This window comes from Thermobia domestica, chromosome 7 (genome assembly GCF_964235325.1).
Source record: "Thermobia domestica chromosome 7, izTheDome1.hap1.1, whole genome shotgun sequence".
In the NCBI taxonomy this organism is placed as follows: Eukaryota; Metazoa; Arthropoda; class Insecta; order Zygentoma; family Lepismatidae; genus Thermobia; species Thermobia domestica.
The window spans coordinates 137,302,628-137,311,024 of NC_137460.1; positions in this window are offsets into that span (position 1 = coordinate 137,302,628).

The window sequence follows — 8,397 nt, forward strand, 5'->3', positions numbered from 1 at the left end:
AGCATACTTGAGGATGTCGCCGAACTCACCTGATTTCCAGAATAATTCAGTACAGGAATTGGTGATTGATCGATCTGCGAATCACTCACTTCAGAGATATTAGGATCGCTGTCATCTTCATGTGAATGAAGAAAATCTTCCTCACAAGCAGGATGACACTGATCGTTGGGTGGATAGTCATCATCAGTACTGCAGAATCTAGCCTCAGAGTCTGATGGAAATTCTGAATACAGAAAGCTGTTAATTACATCCTTCTTCAACCCTTGACCTATGAAGATGCTGTAAAAAATAATAAATATTCAAGTACAAGAAGGTAAACATACGATTCATCTACTAATACATGTTTAACAATTTCATTGGTGGATCTAGAAGCCCAAAACTTGGGAATGGGGGCTATTGCAAACGATTCGAGAATGTGACACATCATCACCTAGGATATATACTACTATAAGATTTCAAAAAAATATATGTTTTAATTTTAACAACTGAAAAGAGGGGGAATAGCCTCTGGGCCCCGAGCCTCTCCGTCACTGAGCAATTTACTTCCAAACCTTGTGTAGAATGTAACCTGTCGAAAATAAATATTTTATTTCTTGAAATCTGTGCTATAATAATCTCATTTTGCGGTATGATGAACTAGCGTGAACTAAGTACTGCAGCAAGGATCTTTGGCGTAAGGCAATTGCAATATGAGGATAAATTACTATATATGTGTAATTATCCCTAAAATCCGACTTATTTTCCAAATAAAGTTTAGGTTGCAGGAATCCGACGCCCCAGGACACACCTACCCTCCGTACTTATCTCATTCCCGTGTTTCTACGTGATTATATTGGATAAACGTTCTCAGCACATATGAAACTAACGCTTTATTGTGTTTCTTTGGCGATCTTCGTGTTGCAAGTTCATTCTACGATGCTGAAAACACGTTTCATGTACCACTGCGACTGTTTCAAATATATATTGTTACATAATGTGGGTAAGGAATTATTGTTAGGTATATTTTCAGTTTCAAAATAGTTATTACGTAAATGCGTCTAATCACAACCATATCTGCACAGAGGCATCATTTGATGCCATCATTTAATTGACTCATAATTTTTGAAAGGATTGACATTACGTCATACAAACGCAATAATTTCAAAAAGAAGATATCAGTGCTTCAGAATGTAATTTTTACTTCAGTTTACACGGTTCTTTTGTGAAAAAAAATCAAAAGCTCAGTTATACACATGTGATATGAACAAAGAACTTTCTAAACTGCGCTAAAATTTTATACACGTTGTGATTGCTCCAGCCATCTGGTGGCGTTTCAGCAATTCACCCTGGCAACAATCTTTGCCAGCGTGGAAGAATGGATACTACTTCAGTGCATTAAAGTACATTATTTTCCCGCCAAATATGTGGCATCATTAGATGCCATATCCGTGAAGAGGATACATTGAATGAAATGATACTCTTTGCACTTGTATAAAACGGTTTGAATGTGTTGAAAAGAAGCAAGTAATTATTTACTGATAACGTTGTTCGCGTATCAATGTAATATATTGCCACAAGCACACCTATAAAAGACGCTAGTCAGATAATACTGCGATATTATTCTATGAGTGTCATTATAAGAAAGACTGATAGTGAATAAGAGTAAATAAATAAATAATATAAAATAAAATAAGGGAAGTTGACACTACAATACCATCATACAAATTGAATAGTTTGTTGAAAAAATGTGTGAAGGTTTCACGTAAGTGGTTATGTTTGACGCAGATATAATTCATCTTGTTGAGGTAGATAATTGCCAAGGCGGTTACACGTGTAATGGGCCAACCAAAAAGTGTCTCTTCAGATTTCGAAAAGTTGATTTGAAAAGATAAAAGAGTGTAGATAGACATGGTGAGTTAGAAAATGGTATACAGGAGTTTGACTGAGTTGGTGCATATGGTAATTTTTAAGAAATTGATTCTCCTTCAACACCGTCCCAAGTTGTCTATAAGCCGCAGGTGTCTCTGGCATTCATCTGTGTTACAGATTCATTTTATGATGTCTTAATATTAGTGACTGCAATTATCGGTGTTGTAGCACCTGTTGTGCTTGCAATTTTCCCAATTCCACCATCGCCACACATTACATCATTAAACTTTTGGAATAGCAAATTTCGTAGAAGGGATCCAGGGATATTATAATTTCTTACTCAACTTGTTGTAATGTGACAATTAATTGTGAATAGCAAGCGATGTTGTTCAACAAGACATACGATTTATTCGCAAGACACTTCTGTATGGGACTGTTATCGTATAGGCTTATAATAATAAAAACTGAAATAAATATACTTTCTCGACTCAGAATCTGTAACATAGGAACCATATTTTACCATAATCCTAAAATAATATCTTTGTCTTCTCGTAATATCATGGATTCTGAATTTGGAAGAAGAAATGAAAGATTATAACACTTTTACCTGCATAAGGAATCTGTAACATTGAGACGTATTTGATTACTACTTAGCCTAATTCCGGAATGAATGCTCAGATAAAATATGCAATAAAAATAGTGAATACAAGTTCTTTTTTGTCTGCTTGTAATTTGATATTTCTTCCTTGCTTTATATCTATTTCCAAAATTTTCACAAACTCTGAGTGTTGATAAAAGAATGCTTTCCGCAGCATGGTTGAAAATTTATTTTGTCTAATTTTGGTACCAAGAAGAAATTTCTTTGAGCTTTTGCAAACATTTCATGGGTATATAGTGTCTAAAATATACACTTCTGTCTAAAATTATATACTGGAATATTATAGAATGGAATGATATTTGCTACTTCTGAGAGAATACTTACGCTACACTTTGCGCTGATCATCATGTTTCTAGTTACGAATACGATTGTTACTCTACCTTAAGAGTTGTCATGGTTATCGCTAAATGCAATGAGCGAGCTACATTTCCAACATAATATGTATATATGTCTGTTATAACAGTCTGTTTTGTGTCAATGCGCCAATGTAGAATCAAAGCTCCCGCTGTTGGTACCATTGTGTCAATTAAGATATTCGGAATAAATCATTTGTCCATGTGTTACCGAAGCGTCTCGAAGATATTGTTGGAGAGGTCTGAAGCAGGGAAACTCGCCAAACTACCTATATACTATTAATAAAGAATAGACAAATCTGGGTTCATATGACGTGCAATACTGCTAAACCACTTGAGTTCTTACAATTCTTTTATTCGACCACTTTAAATTCTATTAAATGTGCTGTAGTTGGGATATATTATAGAGACTTTTCGGCACAAAGAACATATAACGCATTTAAACTTATAACCAGACTCACTTTGTTAATAATTACTACTGTTACATATTGTTAATTATTACTTTTAGGAAAAATAAACATTATAAATTTCGGCTTCAAATTTTAATTAGGTGATGCAATAGAAACGAATAATTAATACTGACCTTGGTAGTAGCAGAAAACATTAAACAATTGTGTTTCTCGTTATAGACATGGGTATGAAAATGCTAGAAAATACATCATGAACAATACTATTGATAGCAGTGACTCGCATCGTGCAGTTATGCTTACATATGTGGTAGATAATGTTGAGGTATGTTCTCATTAAATAAGATATTCGTTATGTTATAGTATTCGTTTATGTTGTTAACACGTAAGAGATTATCTAATACAATGCGTAAGATACGAATAATGAATCAAAATATATACCTGTACATTTTGTAGAAATTATACTATTTATGGTTATACTATTTAGTGTGGTATTTTGTATATTTTCTCTTTTATACATAATTCACCCGAGAAATTCGAATTCTACCTAAGTACATTTTGAAATCAATGAAAATCTAATACATAATGGGAACTTCAGAAAGATCGCAATATAATGTAGCGAACATTTATTACTTAAGACATCGTAAAGTTAGGTACCCCAGATGTGTTCAGAAAGTATCTAACCTTATTTACTGTGTAAGCAATGAAACGCTGAAGACTTTCTTCAGTGTAGTTGTAGAAGGTACACTCATACGCAGTCGGAATTTTCCTCACGCCTGCAGAAAGCGTCAGCCTCAGACAGTTCAAGACATATAGTAAGCGGTCGTCGGATTTCAGTGTTTTACACGGACTTGAGCAGTGATATTGCATCAAATTTTACCAAAAGCTCAGCGATAACCAAACGAAATCCTTCGCAAGATTCAACAGGCTTTCGGAGACGATGCCATGAGCACTTCACGCATAAAAGAGTAGAACAACCGCTTCAACGATGGCAGCACATCAGTGGACAGTGAAGTGCGTTCAGGGAGGCTCACGAAAAGCAGGAATGGCAATGTTCTTGGCTGTGGTTTTGCAGGACCGTTCTATCACAGTCTGAGGAATTGTGAAAGGTATGCGTTTAAACATAGGATCAGTATATTCAATTTGCAACGAGAATTTGGGCATGAGGAGAGTCTCCGCAAAATTTGTACCGAAGCTGCTAACAATGGAGCAGAAGCAATGCCGTCTGGACATCTCACAGAACATGCTGGAGGCGCATAGACAGTGATTACAGGCAATGAAGCATGGGTTAATATTAGGATCAGATTTGAGTCAAGCGAAAACTTCAAGCGGAATAGGGATGGATGATTACTCCCAACATCCATTTCGAACAAAGGCGGGAACACTCGGATAAGGGTGAATTACCAAGGAGACTACTTTAAAGATATTAGAATCTCGGGCTTCCAAATCAATAAATGGATATTTTCCAAGCAAAGGTTCGATATTTTTTGAACATATCGTATCAAATGATAGGATGCGAAAGTAGTGATGGGTAAATTCCCGGGAATATATTTTTTGGGAATATTCCCTGGGAAGATTCCCGGGAAGATTCCCAAAATGGGAATTTATCCGGGAATCTATGTACAATCAGATAGAAAACTGCATTCTATTACTATATTACGATTTCAAAGTTGAATTAATTTTTATATCACAGCACAGAGGTTTTATTACTGTTGTCCACAGAGGATTCTTTAAAATGTATATTCTGAACGGTACTATGTTACTTTATTAACACTTTATTATATTTAGAGAGTACGCATAAATGTATATTTATTTACAATATGATCTAGCAATTAAATATGCGTGAAAAAATTATATAGTAAAACCTAATAATTTTAAACCACTAAACAGTTTAAATTTATATGTAAGTGGGTTTGCTCAACTTGACTGTATTAATGATATTATAAGCACATTACATCTATATATGTTATAAACCAGTTAGATTGGCTAAATGCTAGAAGATACATGTCTCACCAATTTATCAACATTTGCGCATACAGATTTATGTTCACAAAATTTTCAAGATACTTACTTATCTTTATATTTTAGCACGTAACATTGCCATACACGATCTTTCATTCTACATATTTCTCGAAATTCCATACGTTAATTCACATGTAAAAGAAGTCCGAGTTCCTCTTCAGAAATTCAAGTCAGAGAGAGAAGACAGACCGACGTCTATTACTAATGGTGGTTCATTTTTTATTAATAGTACTTCTTCTCTCTTTCTATATAATTCTAAATTACTTTACAAAATGGTTCTTTTTCATCATTTGTAAATTAGTACTTTGCTAATTTTGGCTGTTCTTTAGCATTGGAGACCAGCTTCTGCACCTACTTTCTTGCGATATTCTATTCCGATGCCGTTGTTTTATGGTTTCATACGTTAAATTGCGTTACCAACATTAAATTTGGACAGCATTGCAGAGCGAGCGTTAGCGAATCAGGGCTGGTTAAAGCCCCACATGGCACGTTGTTTTCTATCTTCGTTACCAACAATTCACTTTCTTTTCTTACAAAAATCACTTCCACTTACCTTTCCGTTTTGTATAAATCCCATACTACCCTAATAAAATTGTGTTCGATACTTTCTTGACTACTTGAACATCAGTATCAACTCATTTCTTCCGTATACCATCCTACATTTTGCTAGTTTCCGCCCCCAATACTAAAAAAAATACTTTACTTTTTAGTGCAAATGCAAATGGAACTTAAAAACTCATATTATTAGTTATATAAAGTACCGTCAAATAATTTTAAATTTGTTAACCTCCAAATTCTTTATAAAACCTAGAAGTAGATCATAATATATTAAAATATAGTAATTAATCATATGGTTCTTATAATTTAAAACATAAAGTAGAGAAATGGAAATAAATTCCTTCCCGGGAAATTATAGGAGAGGGAAAAAACCAGGGAATATTCCCATTTTTAAAATTCATTCCCATCGGGAATATTACCACTGCCCATCACTATGCGAAAGTGGTTATATTGTGATACAGGATAACATTGTATAAGAAAAGTAAATTGTTCTTCAAATTGAAGGAATAATATTGCTATCTAGAAACGTATAATCGATTATTTCATTTTACGCTTAATTTTATTATGTACGCATTTTACTCACAGGTGTAGAAAGTAAGTAAAAAAGAGGAATGGTATTGCATATTACTTGAGACACCACATCTACACCCAGCAGGACATAACTGAAGTTTTTCAAAACTATATATATATATATATAAATATAATATATATATATATATATATATATATATATATATATATATATATATATATATATATATGTGTGTGTGTGTGTGTGTATGTACAACCATTATGAACCGAACTGAATCAACTCTGGTCACTAAAGTACAAATCTTGCCCTCATTTTTATATTTTTCCATTTAGATACATGTTGCCGTTTTTCTTTAATTCTACTTATTCCTCTTTAGTACCAGAGTAATAAGAGACACAACTACAAAAATACAGTTAAATACATCCCAAGATATGTTTAATGCTTCATCTTCTAGGGTCGGAATATTAGATCAGTTAGTACTTCTAATACGAAAAAGCACGAAAGTACTTCGGTGTGTGTTGGATGCCTTCCAAGGCAGGTACTCGTATTCTATTAACTTGTAGCTCTTCTGACACGATACTGCAGTATTTTATTTATACTTTTTTACTTAATCATATATACTAAGAACCTGTACGTTCATTACTCTCAGAAATGAAATTTCTCCTAAAATGCAATCTTCTGTTGCGATAGCGCTATGAGAAGAGTCCAGGGGGAAAATGGGGATGCCCACTTTTGGGCAAAATTTAGATCACCATGTAATCTTGTAGAGCACACTCAGAAGTTTCACTTAATGTATCAAATAAGAGGAAACTTTTTACAATTACCTGCTATAGTCGTTTTAAAAATCCTTGTAAAACCATCATCACTCACGGCGGAATAAGGGAACATTCACTTTCTCTTAATATCCCTTTTTTGATAATTCTATTGATGTTCCCTTGTTAACAGACTGATACAAGTAAATATACTTTTAGCAAGGCACCGGCATAAAAATAGTTCCCGGTAGTTTTTCTGTAGACATTGAATCAAAGCAAATCTGATGATGATTATGATTTGTCTCAAATTTAGAAAAGAGACACGACTTTTTAGTGATACTTAAAAAAGTACGAGCTCACTGCTTTAAACAGGTGAAAAGTGTAACTTTACAAAACAAATGTGTAGCCCAACTACAAGTCTTAGATATACAAACAGTAACAGCTGATTCAATCCATTGCAAAATTGGATAATCACTGTGCTCTTCATATCTAGAAGAAGAAGCATGACTCAACTAGGTGCGAAATTTAATAATTCTTCGTACTTTATTGAGTCAGAAGAACATTCCATGATTGTAATATCACTGAGGTCCTAATGTGCGATAACCCTTTCCTATCTCTTGATAAATCAAAAGAAAAGATTGAAGACCTTTCAGTGTTCTTTAAAATATTATTCAAATTCAGATACTGATGGCAGATTGAAACGTGGTAATCATCGACGTAAAGTTTCCGAAGAAAAGTATGACAAAATATCTTAGCCCCTCTTTCACACCTTGCAATTTCGACAGGCCACTGCAATTTCGACACAACCTCAAACATTTGTCTTCCGAGTGAATTAAAATAAAGAAAATGCATGAGATGTATTGTGGAAGTATGGTGGAAACATCCTGTAAGCTAGGAAACTTACAGAACCAAATCTACACCCGATTTCAACATATCATTCTGTTACTCTCGTCGGGAGACATGTACCACATGTGATGAATTAAAAATCAAGTTAAAATCTCTAAATTTTAAGAATAATATATGGAAGTTTAATAGTCCAAGAAAGACAGAGAGTTAAAAGGAGAAAAGCTGTTTAGAATTTCAAAAAAGACTGCATCTTACAAACGTTAAATATTTTATAAGAGGAAAACTAGATTCAAAATTAGGAGCATAATATCAGAAAACTTGGTAATGGTTTATAAGAAGTATTTTCCATTACCAAACATCACATCAACAATGTTTACTATAAGCACCAATTCTTGTTTTATTCATTCAATATACAGCAATT